We start from the raw sequence: 12,624 nt of genomic DNA, 5'->3' as shown, positions 1-12,624 counted from the left end.
CTGCCACTTCAGCTTGCTGATCCGTCGGGCTATGTCAGCGACTTTAGTTCGTTTACGGATCTCCTCATTTCTGATTCGATCTCGTAAAGAAACACCGAGCATAGCCCTCTCCATAGCACGCTGTGCAACTTTGAGCTTCTGTATAAGGCCTATAGTGAGGGGCCACGTTTCCGAGCCATAAGTCATCACAGGTAACACACATTGGTTGTAGACTTTCGTCTTTAGGCACTGGGGTATTTTGGACGAAAAGATGTTGCGTAGTTTCCCGAACGCTGCCCAGCCGAGTTGGATTCGACGATTGACCTCCTTCTCGAAATTGGACCTACCTAGCTGGATCGTTTGTCCGAGGTAGACATACTTGTCAACAATCTCAAGAATCGAGCTCCCAACCGACACCGGGTAGGGCGCAACATGGACGTTCGACATAAGCTTCGTTTTGTCCATGTTCATCCGAAGGCCTACCTGTTGGGAAACTCGATTAAGGTCTTCGAGCATGGTGCCGAGGTCCTCCAGCGATTCTGCCATGACCACGATATCGTCGGCAAACCGAAGGTGAGTGATGTACTCGCCGTTAACGTTTATGCCGTATCCTTTCCATTCCAGGAGTTTGAAAGCGTCTTCCAATGCCGCGGTGAAGAGTTTCGGAGATATAACATCTCCCTGTCTTACGCCTCGCTCTAGAGGAATCGCCCTCGTGCTTTGCTCCTGTACTCGGACCGACATGGTGGCGTTTTTGTACAAGCACTTTAGTACCTCGATGTACCGATAGTCGATACGGCACCGCTGGAGAGACTGCAGCACTGCCCACGTCTCAATCGAATCAAAGGCCTTCTCATAGTCCACGAACGCCAAGCATAGTGGCAAGTTATACTCCTCATATCAATCAATAGTGACAAGTTTAAGTCCAGGTGCCGACCACCGATTTTTGTCGGCCGACAGTTTCGTCGGGCAGTTAATCAGTATGTATGAAAGTGCGCACATTACATCGGCTGATTCTTCATACAAATTATAATCGAGCCCAACTATCGGTTGAATCGGCCGAACGCGATGGAGGACTGTTGTGGACGCCCTCTGCCCCATCTAGGGGACATAGGACCTTAAGTCAAGTAAGTCAACTATCGGTCGACTAAAAGTATGTAATCTGCGGGGAGTCTTATTGTGTGGTGGTGCTATTTCTGAAAGTGTTACATAAGAATCGGTCAGGCCGTTTCGAAGGAGATTTGTTACACACTGTGACACAAGAAGTTGTCGACCACAGAGCTATCAAGGCAATGCGGTATCGATATCTTAAAACCAAAATTAACTGCTGATGCCAAAAGTAAAGTCGACTCTGGCCTATACTTATCAATATTTTGGGGCACGGTAGTGTACTAAGCGATGTTTTGAGTTTTCATTAATAATTTATTAATGTGTACCTTTGAATTGACAACTAAATGATACCATCAATTAATCAAGTTGTAGTTTCATTGATCATTTCTTTATCAGATTTATTTATACACTTTAGATTTAATATAAGATAATGAATTCATCGACAGTTGAACCATATCAATAATTCAGTCTGCCCGCCAGGCAAGTGCAGCTATGCGCAAATTATGACTTAAGTAACGTTGAAATCGAATTCACATTTAATATTTTCAACCATTTGATCACCGAAAACTTGGATAAGTGTTTGACCACTTTCTTTTTTTCATGCACAACCAAAATTAATGCTTGCACCTCTCTATTTTCTTTCGCATTTGGATACACATCTTTCAACGGTGACACTTTTTATAAAAATTCAGATGAAATTGTTTCTGTTTTTTAATTTGCTATCCTTTGGTACGAAGTTTACGAATTTTTCTTCCTTTTTTATGAATGTTTAACCTTCAAAGGAAGAAGTTTTTTTGTAGACTCACTAGTAATTACTTTTATACAACGTAATTATTGCTTCTTTAGTTAAGGTTTAAGTGCTCTGTTTCACATTTTTATAATTTGAAGCGATTATTAAGCTTCATCTAGGTCTTCGTGATTGAACAACAATTGTTTAATTATTAAACTACACAATTTGCGCATAACCTTACATCAAATACCCTCTAATAATCATAACGGAGGCCAGAAAAAACGCACACATATAATATTAAAATGTGTAAATATAATTGAACACTAATAAACGAGTCATTTTGTGCTGAACTTGGACATTTTTTACATTTCAACGAATTATTCTATGTGTATATAAAATGACATTCGAATATTGACGTTATTGTCAAATAGAGATAATAGTAAGTGACAGTTATGATGGTACATAAATGTAAATAAAAGTAAATAGAAGGAAATTCGTTTTTTTATAAAATTTTTTGGCTTTAGATTTATTTTGTACAGTAAAGGACAATGACGAAGTTATTGGTTGTATAATATACATAATAATTATATAGCAATACTAGATATAGCTGTTTCACAGTCAACAGGTATAAGGATGAGCAAAATTTTCTTACGTCTGTATTTAGCATGACTTTATGACGTCACGACTAGCACATATCTAAATTACGATCACTATTAGTGATATTTGACTAGAATTACTAAGTTTCTACGGGTTTATTTGGCTAGGTTACACCGAATAAGGTGGGATATAAGTGGTGATCGATATACAGGGTGTACAATGATTAAGGATGTACTCAGTACTCACACACGATATTGTTTTTATAACAGTTGTCACTGCAGTAAAAATGTTCTTGCTGAGAGCAGAAACTCGATTGTAATAATTTGATGTCCAGTGAAAGTACGGACGTAAATATTTTATTTCCTTAATTACCTTTCTACTCTCCCTCGTTGAAATAAAGACGACACTATCGACATAAACAGATAAGGACTTAACATTATTGTTTCAAAATTGCATTTATTAAGTTAAATAAGATGTCAGTGTTTAGCTTCATTTGTCGCCGTCTGCGTCAATTTGACACCCTGTATAAAGACCACACGCAATAGATATCAATTCCAAAGTCAACGATACAATTTTAAATATTGGTGTATACTATTAAATGGGCGAATGCGTCATACGAACACATCTACGTGCAAACAGTTCTTTTATAAATACTTATAATAAAATACCTAGTTTACTATCACAACATAAAATTGGAATTCTTAACGCTAGGAATGTTTTACACTAATTTAAAGCAAGGCAAGAGTTGTCACTATTCACTGACCTTTTATTACATGCTTAGTTTTTTCTAACAACTAACAAGCTAAGGATTTTTTCTTGTGGATACGACGCCACTCACTAGTAGCATATGAAATAAACAGGTAGTGACGTTTTGAGACTTTATGTGAGACGACGTTACAGCGAAAATAATACTGGCAGATAAAATTACCATTTTTATAAAAAAAAACCAACGTACAATTTAATATTAGAAGGCCAGCGAAAAGCGACATAAGACTAGAGGTAAATACAACGAATAAAAAACTAAAATTACAAATAGACACCACGGTCATTGAATATGTAGAAAAGACACTTCATAATCTGGGACTTATGCCGCATCACAGTTAAATTAATTCGATCATAATGATATAAAGGTGGAACTTACTAACGAGTAGCAAATATTATAAATTCTACCATCAAGAGCAAATGTGACTGCACCCTAAGCGCTATCAGGTCCTATAGTCGCCACTGCAGGACAATGATTTTCTCTATTTCTTACCACATGCAAATGGAGGTATAAAGGAAGCAACTAAATAAAATAGGTACATTGATTCACGAAGGTAGATCATTGAGAAAAGGGTCCGTTTAAAAAATGGAATGTAAAGAATACGAATTAAAACAAACGGCGATTAAGTGAAACGGATTTTAAAATAAATTTATTTAAAGGCAAGATGTAGCTCATTACAAACTCCGTAGTCACATTTGCCCTAGAAATTAATCACAAATAAACACTTCCACCAATAAACAGAAGTAGGTACATAAATATACATCATATAAGTTGGAAGATACATGCTATAATCTCCGAGGGATCGAAGGCAATACTTAAACAGATTTTATTAACACTAACACCTAATAAATTGTTGATAAATATTTTAGATGTTCTTTTTTATTTTATTTACGATACAGACCTATAAATGTTATTATTTGAGTGTAAACCATATTATTATCACGAAATGTGATTTAAGCACAAAGTTTCATCAGAACTTGGCTATCACACTACCATTAGTTTGTGCGCGCACTTTTGTAATTTTAATAAATTAATTATTGAAATTACTTTTTTATCAAAATTTAATATTTTACGAAGTTGCATAATAAAATTATTGAAATTATACTTTATTTTTATTTTTTAATTATTTAAAAGACAATATTTTGCGACGTTGCCCGCATTCTAAACCCAAAACGTAAGCTTTGCTAATTGACAACGTTGCGTTCCGTATCATAAGCATTTTCAGTACTAATCTTTTTCTTTTGAATTTACTATTCGGCCAAGAAGATTTCATTCAATACACGGTCATTCTGACCCGCATCGATCAATGTTTTTCATTCTGATGCAATACATAAATTCCGATCGAATCGAAATCTATAGCATTTGTAGCTATAGTAGGGAATTTAGTGCAATGATTTGTATGGAGACCCCTCCACTTTGGTATAGAAGGCTCATTTTTGCACCAGTTGTTCTTTGGATGCTCCTGAGTAGATTTCCGTCGGTAGACATCGGGAGCCCCCCCTGTGGTAGCAGGGGGAGGGGGGGCAAGTTTCCTTCTGCCGCGCTTCACTTTAAGGCCCATATCTTCAAAACTATGGGTATTAGGGCAAGTGTGGTGTCATTTTCGGATAATTAAAGGATGGCGAATTCATTTCTAGAACAAACTTTTTGCCTTTTCATACAAAAAAATAAAAATATTGAGTAAAATTCACAAAAACCAAAAAGTATTTTTTTAAATAAACGTCGTTTACTTTTAAACCACTGGAGATAATCTAATAAAAAAAATATGTCCTGAAAGCTACATTTATCAGGATTATAAATATATACCATTGTATGGTACTTTTTTCGAAAAAAGTAGGTGAAAAAAATTTTTTCTTCAGAACACAGCGGGCGAATTTTAATGCGCGTCGGAAAAAAATATTTATTTTATCCATGAATTCATACTATTTGGTTCATAAGCAAGTAAAGATTATTATTTCAGAATTTATTTAGAGTTCCTGGCACATCATGCTACCATGATTTGTATTTTTTCTACAATTAATTTTGAACTCTATGTGTAAGACATAAGGTTTAAAATAGTTTAAATACATTTTATTATTTAAAATATCATATAAAGAAAGCATTAAATAAAGAACTTGAATTTGTCTAAACGTGTAATGATTATTATTATTATTTTAATTAACATTTTTATTTCTACATACTATTGTACCAGTGATTTAACGGAAAGGTAAGTATGAGGAAAGTGAGGATTGATATTATCATAGTACTTACGGGAGACTATTTTTAGCACAAAGGCTACGGCTGTGACCATTATAGTTGTTTTTTCAGACAGCACCAGCTTCTGCACTACTTCTTGCACTAACATCTCACCTTTTCCAGGCCAGCTTCGGCAGCTACGGGTAATTGGTCCATGTAGGCTCCATGTTGCTATCGACTCTGGTCCACCCCCAACCAGTCGGGTAAAGGGAAGACTGAGTCGGTTGCTTGCAACTGATCCTATACGCGAACCCCTTGAACCAACTAAATTTTAAATAACTTGAAAAAATCATAAGGACATAATTACTGCCCTTGATATACTGATACAAAACTGCCTAGGTTGATGGGCACTTACAGCACTCGTTCATAGTCAAGCATGTAGTAATAGTAGGAGGTACTTGATCTAAAACAATACGAGTGGATTAATATTGTGATAAGTGGGTAAAAAACAGTGGATTGAGCTAATAAGTGGATAGATCTTGAACAAGGGACGACTAAAAAAGAGGACCAAAATCCCAACCGAACAGCCTAATCTGTTTTACTGACAGCTCCAAGCCAAGATGGCCTGGCCTTGGGAACGGGAGCGGGCGTCTACTGTAAACACTACGAACACAGTGAACGTTTAAGGAGGTTTGCTACAGTATTTCAAGCTGAATTCTACGCTATAATTATGTGTGCACTAAAAACAGGGGTGTAAAAAACGCAATATTTACATCCTGAGCCACAGCCAGCCACACTCAAACAAAGCCATCGCCTCAGTGAAGGTTGAGTTTAGAATTATTCTAGATGCAATCTTAAAGATGAACAAACTCTGAAGGCATGACAAAGTGTCCCTGATGTGGGATACCTGGACATACAAGGATCGAATGCAATGAGAGAGCCGACAGTCTAGCGAGACAAGGGTCAGAGACGATACCTATTGGGTCAGAACTGACAGTACCTTTATCTAAAAGCTTAGGTACCTCATGGCCATACTTACTATGGCCATATTCAAGAAGCACAGGGCTGAATGGGAAAGCTCCAACGATATAAGCCTCTCCAAATCATTCCTAAAGGGAAATACAGGGTCATGGAGAATACTTATCAAAGGTAAGCCCAAGCAATTACAGGTACGCAAACTGGGCATTATGGAACGAACCACATGTCCCACAAAATGGGCCTAACAACAGAAGCTCTCGAGCATGTGGAATACATGTAGCATGTGGAGTCCATGAAACACTTAATACTGTAAGGATTAGTCTGCTTGGGTCAGCATATCCGGCATCAGAAGACTATTAGGTGGCTTTCACTCAGACGCTTAATTCACCTAACTAATGGATAGGATTTTTTTGGATGATAGGGAATAAAAAAGGGAGAATAAAGATCCTAATGGGTCGCTGTGGACTACGCTTAGGTGTGGCCCTACGATAACCCAGACAGCTTTTTATCAGCATTGGCTACTGGCAGTATATCAAGAGGTTCGCGTATAGGATCAGTTGCAAGCAACCGACTCAGTCTTCCCTTTACCCGACTGGTTGGGGGTGGACCAGAGTCGATAGCAACATGGAGCCTACATGGACCAATTACCCGTAGCTGCCGAAGCTTGCCTGGAAAAGGTGAGATGTTAGTGCAAGAAGTAGTGCAGAAGCTGGTGCTGTCTGAAAAAACAATTATAATGGTCACAGCCGTAGCCTTTGTGCTAAAAATAGTCTCCCGTAGGTACTATGATAATATCAATCCTCACTTTCCTCACACTTACCTTTCCGTTAAATCACTGGTACAATAGTATGTAGAAATAAAAATGTTAATTAAAATAATAATAATAATCATTACACGTTTAGACAAATTCAAGTTCTTTATTTAATGCTTTCTTCATATGATATTTTAAATAATAAAATTTATTTAAACTATTTTAAACCTTATGTCTAACACATAGAGTTCAAAATTAATTGAAGAAAAAATACAAATCATGGTAGCATGATGTGCCAGGAACTCTAAATAAATTCTAAAATAATAATCTTTACTTGCTTATGAACCAAATAGTATGAATTCATGGATAAAATAAATATTTTTTTCCGACGCGCATTAAAATTCGTCCGCTGTGTCCTGAAGAAAAATTTTTTTTCACCTACTTTTTTCGAAAAAAGTACCATACAATGGTATATATTTATAATCCTGATAAATGTAGCTTTCAGGACATATTTTTTTTATTAGATTATCTCCAGTGGTTTAAAAGTAAACGGCGTTTATTTAAAAAAATACTTTTTGGTTTTTGTGAATTTTACTCAATATTTCTATTTTTTTGTATGAAAAGGCAAACAGTTTGTTCTAGAAATGAATTCGCCATCCTTTAATTATCCGAAAATGACACCATACTTGCCCTAATACCCATAGTTTTGAAGATATGGGCCTTAAAGTGAAGCGCGGCAGAAGGAAACTTGCCCCCCCTCCCCCTGCTATCACAGGGGGGGCTCCCGATGTCTACCGACGGAAATCTACTCAGGAGCATCCAAAGAACAACTGGTGCAAAAATGAGCCTTCTATACAAAAGTGGAGGGGTTCTTGCACTAAATTCCCTACTACTAGATGCCCTGGTCAGTCAGTGCATCTAGCATGGTCATACACTTTTCTAGATCAAATTCTACTCTACAGCCGAATAGTGAATAAAAAATATTTATCTACGTATTTACGAAATGATTTATAAATAGTAGAACCACATATTATTTTATGACAAAAGTCAACTTCTATACATAATACAACACATACGCGTAAGACCATACTGCCCACCGATGGGACTTCAAATTTTAAAATGGCCTAAAAATTAACATTGTATTGTATGTAGTATATTTTGTGCGAAAATGGTGTTTACGTCTGTAGTCTTAAGTACATTTTTGAAGTCAAACCTGTACCGGTTTGTCTAAATACAGTCAGGCACAACACCACTATGAAATTGTAATTTTTCTGATGCATAAATCGATGGCTTCGAATAAATCGAAGGATTGATTCTCGATTTTTAAAACAAAATTGTTGTATTGTTTTAACCGAGTGAAAATTGAGTTATAATATAGTTCCAAAATACTGAACTGTCCTATCCATGACATTGACAGTGGGGCGCCACCGTCAATACCGGATCGCTGGTTCCGATTTTTGCCATGTTGGAAACCATATAGTTGAACGATGATAGCGCCCCCCTGTCATTGAGTTTGGTGAGACAGTTCAGCGTGGGTCATCAATCAATATGTTGTTCGAATATATTCACGATTAGACTTCGAAAAATGACAAACGACATCGTTTAAATTAACTTGATTTTCACTCGTTAATAATACGATTTCGTCTATTTATACAAACGTCGAGTCATCCAACTAAATACCTAGTCGATTTACTCACATAAATAATAAATGTTAATACTTGAATAGTTTGTGCCTGTATTTGAGGTTGATTTTGACTAGAATAATTTCATACTAGGATTATTATATTTAAAGTCTTAATGGCCAACATTTTTTTATTACTTCTATTATGTAATGACTTTCATGTCTTTAAATGTTATGTAAACTATGCCCACGGTCACCAGAAAATTACTCAGATTAAATAAAAGAAATACGTCTGTGATCTATGGCAGGTAATACCATTATTGAACAAGAGCACTTTAAATGCATATAACTTTTTTTTTCAGTTTGAAAACTGAAAGACTTCATAAACACTTCGCCATACCAACATCACCTATCTAATTTCACAACAACTCATTTAACTCAACAAAATTTTAAAAACCTTTGCATGAAATTACTCAAGTCCGATCGCCGAGCAGCTAGAATTTCGCCCAATGACCCCAAGCTACCCATCCTTATCACTCGCACGTAATTATATTGCTGTCGCGACTGAACGACGGGCGGCCGCAATGAGTGTGCGAGCGCGACAGCAATATAATAACACGCGAGCGATAAGGTTGGGTAGCTTGGGGTCATTGGACGAAATTCTATCTGCTCGGCGACCGGACTTTAGACAACCTTTAATTTTTTACTTCAATCTTGATAACTCACATGGGCATAGTTTACAAACAGCAACCGCTAATCTATCTAGCTCGTCACTACCAGAACTATAGTATTGTCGGTATAGTAAAGCGGGCTTACGGTGCGGTCTGAAGCCACGCGCGAAGGCCTCGGGCTCGCTCGGCGACACCGCCGTCGGAGTTGTCTTGCATTATTGGTTCGGGCTGGGGACGAAAGTAATATTCTATATTCAATCCCTGAATTGAATGTGCTTTCCCAAAGGTAAGTCTACGCTAGACAAGCCGAGCACGAAACACTAGTCAAAAAACGGACAATAGGCGAAGACGATCTACTCACGCTCGTTCGAGACTCGTAAGTGGACTACTCTTGGCTCGGCTCGTGCTTCGCTTATGCTCGGCTCATCTAGCGTAGTCGCATCTCAAGAGTGCTTGTGCTCGAAAATGTAAATTAATATTTGTATAAATATGAATATTTGTACTTACTGCAGATAAAGTCATCCGGGTTTGCGACGTACTCGGAGCATTGCAAGAACTTGTTTCTGGTGATGCTAAAAAACAACGAAAAAGCATGTAAATATCATAAGAAAATTATGACATAAAGAAATATAGACAAGGACTAAATTAAAAAGCCTCTGTGAAATGACATTAGAACTTATAATAACCGCCGCAGTTAGACTTTGGGAATCAGAGAAAGTGATTGACGAGATGCCATTTCTGGCATTATTTTTACAAAAATACAAAATCTTTAATCATTATTATTAAATTGAAAATAATAAAACAAAGAGCCCGCAGCAACCGAAGCACGGCGCCGCCCGCTTCGTTCTCCACCCAGCTGCTTCGCTGCCGGATGATGCTTCGCTGGTCATTGCTTTAGAATCTTTCTTAATCATCTCACCTGTATGAGGCCTCCTAGCATCCAAAGCGCGCCAGATGTCCTAACATCCGCATGCAAAGCCCGCAGCGACCGAAGCACGGCGCCGCCCGCTTCGTTCTCCACCACTGCTGCTTCGCTGCCGGATGACGCTTCGCTAGTTGTTGCTTTACAATCTTTCTTAGTCACCTCACCTGTATGAGGCCTCCTAGCATCCAAAGCGCGCCAGATGTCCCTAACATCCACATGCAAAGCCCGCAGCGACCGAAGCACGACACCGTCCGCTTCGTTCTCCACCCAGCTGCTTCGCTGCCGGATGACGCTTCGCTGGTCGTTGCTTTAGAATATTTCTTTGTCATCTCACCTGTATGAGGCCTCCTAGCATCCAACGCGCACCAGATGTCCCTCACATCAGCATGCAAAGCCCGCAGCGACCGAAGCACGGCGCCGCCCGCTTCGTTCTCCACCCAGCTGCTTCGCTGCCGGATGACGCTTCGCTGGTCGTTGCTTTAGAATCTTTCTTAGTCATCTCACCTGTATGAGGCCTCCTAGCATCCAACGCGCGCCAGATGTCCCTAACATCCGCATGCAAAGCCCGCAGCGACCGAAGCACGGCGCCGCCCGCTTCGTTCTCCACCACTGCTGCTTCGCTGCCGGATGACGCTTCGCTAGTTGTTGACTTTAGAATCTTTCTTAGCCATCTCACCTGTATGAGGCCTCCTAGCATCCAACGCGCGCCAGATGTCCCTCACATCCGCATGCAAAGCCCGCAGCGACCGAAGCACGGCGCCGCCTGCTTCGTTCTCCACCACTGCTGCTTCGCTGCCGGATGACGCTTCGCTAGTTGACTTTAGATTCTAAATTTAGAATCTTTCTTAGTCATCTCACCTGTATGAGGCCTCCTAGCATCCAAAGCGCGCCAGATGTCCCTAACATCCGCATGCAAAGCCCGCAGCGACCGAAGCACGGCGCCGCCCGCTTCGTTCTCCACCACTGCTGCTTCGCTGCCGGATGACGCTTCGCTAGTTGTTGACTTTAGAATCTTTCTTAGCCATCTCACCTGTATGAGGCCTCCTAGCATCCAACGCGCGCCAGATGTCCCTCACATCCGCATGCAAAGCCCGCAGCGACCGAAGCACGGCGCCGCCTGCTTCGTTCTCCACCACTGCTGCTTCGCTGCCGGATGACGCTTCGCTAGTTGACTTTAGATTCTAAATTTAGAATCTTTCTTAGTCATCTCACCTGTATGAGGCCTCCTAGCATCCAAAGCGCGCCAGATGTCCCTAACATCCGCATGCAAAGCCCGCAGCGACCGAAGCACGGCGCCGCCCGCTTCGTTCTCCACCACTGCTGCTTCGCTGCCGGATGACGCTTCGCTAGTTGTTGACTTTAGAATCTTTCTTAGCCATCTCACCTGTATGAGGCCTCCTAGCATCCAACGCGCGCCAGATGTCCCTCACATCCGCATGCAAAGCCCGCAGCGACCGAAGCACGGCGCCGCCTGCTTCGTTCTCCACCACTGCTGCTTCGCTGCCGGATGACGCTTCGCTAGTTGACTTTAGATTCTAAATTTAGAATCTTTCTTAGTCATCTCACCTGTATGAGGCCTCCTAGCATCCAAAGCGCGCCAGATGTCCCTAACATCCGCATGCAAAGCCCGCAGCGACCGAAGCACGGCGCCGCCCGCTTCGTTCTCCACCACTGCTGCTTCGCTGCCGGATGACGCTTCGCTAGTTGTTGACTTTAGAATCTTTCTTAGCCATCTCACCTGTATGAGGCCTCCTAGCATCCAACGCGCGCCAGATGTCCCTCACATCCGCATGCAAAGCCCGCAGCGACCGAAGCACGGCGCCGCCTGCTTCGTTCTCCACCACTGCTGCTTCGCTGCCGGATGACGCTTCGCTAGTTGACTTTAGATTCTAAATTTAGAATCTTTCTTAGTCATCTCACCTGTATGAGGCCTCCTAGCATCCAAAGCGCGCCAGATGTCCCTAACATCCGCATGCAAAGCCCGCAGCGACCGAAGCACGGCGCCGCCCGCTTCGTTCTCCACCCAGCTGCTTCGCTGGTTGACTTTAGGATCTTTCTTAGTCATCTCACCTGTATGAGGCCTCCTAGCATCCAACGCGCGCCAGATGTCCCTAACATCCGCATGCAAAGCCCGCAGCGACCGAAGCACGGCGCCGCCCACTTCGTTCTCCACCCAGCTGCTTCGCTGCCGGATGACGCTTCGCTAGTTGTTGCTTTAGAATCTTTCTTAGTCATCTCACCTGTATGAGGCCTCCTAGCATCCAACGCGCGCCAGATGTCCCTAACATCCGCATGCAAAGCCCGCAGCGACCGAAGCACGGCGC

The 12,624-nt window shown here is 40.8% G+C and overlaps 1 long non-coding RNA gene across 1 annotated transcript; it reads right to left on the bottom strand.

The window, feature by feature from the left end:
• Positions 1 to 9,292: 9,292 nt before the first annotated feature.
• Positions 9,293 to 10,383, bottom strand: LOC135077982 (uncharacterized). The gene is made up of 3 exons (XR_010258555.1): positions 10,295 to 10,383; positions 9,883 to 9,947; positions 9,293 to 9,603 (listed from the first exon to the last, which is right to left on the bottom strand). It is a non-coding gene; the product is annotated as an uncharacterized LOC135077982 (long non-coding RNA).
• Positions 10,384 to 12,624: the final 2,241 nt, after the last annotated feature.

The sequence above is a fragment of the Ostrinia nubilalis genome, chromosome 14 (assembly GCF_963855985.1).
Source record: "Ostrinia nubilalis chromosome 14, ilOstNubi1.1, whole genome shotgun sequence".
NCBI lineage: Eukaryota > Metazoa > Arthropoda > Insecta > Lepidoptera > Crambidae > Ostrinia > Ostrinia nubilalis.
The sequence above is the reverse complement of the archived record's forward strand: the minus strand, read 5'-3'. Positions and strand labels throughout refer to the sequence as shown.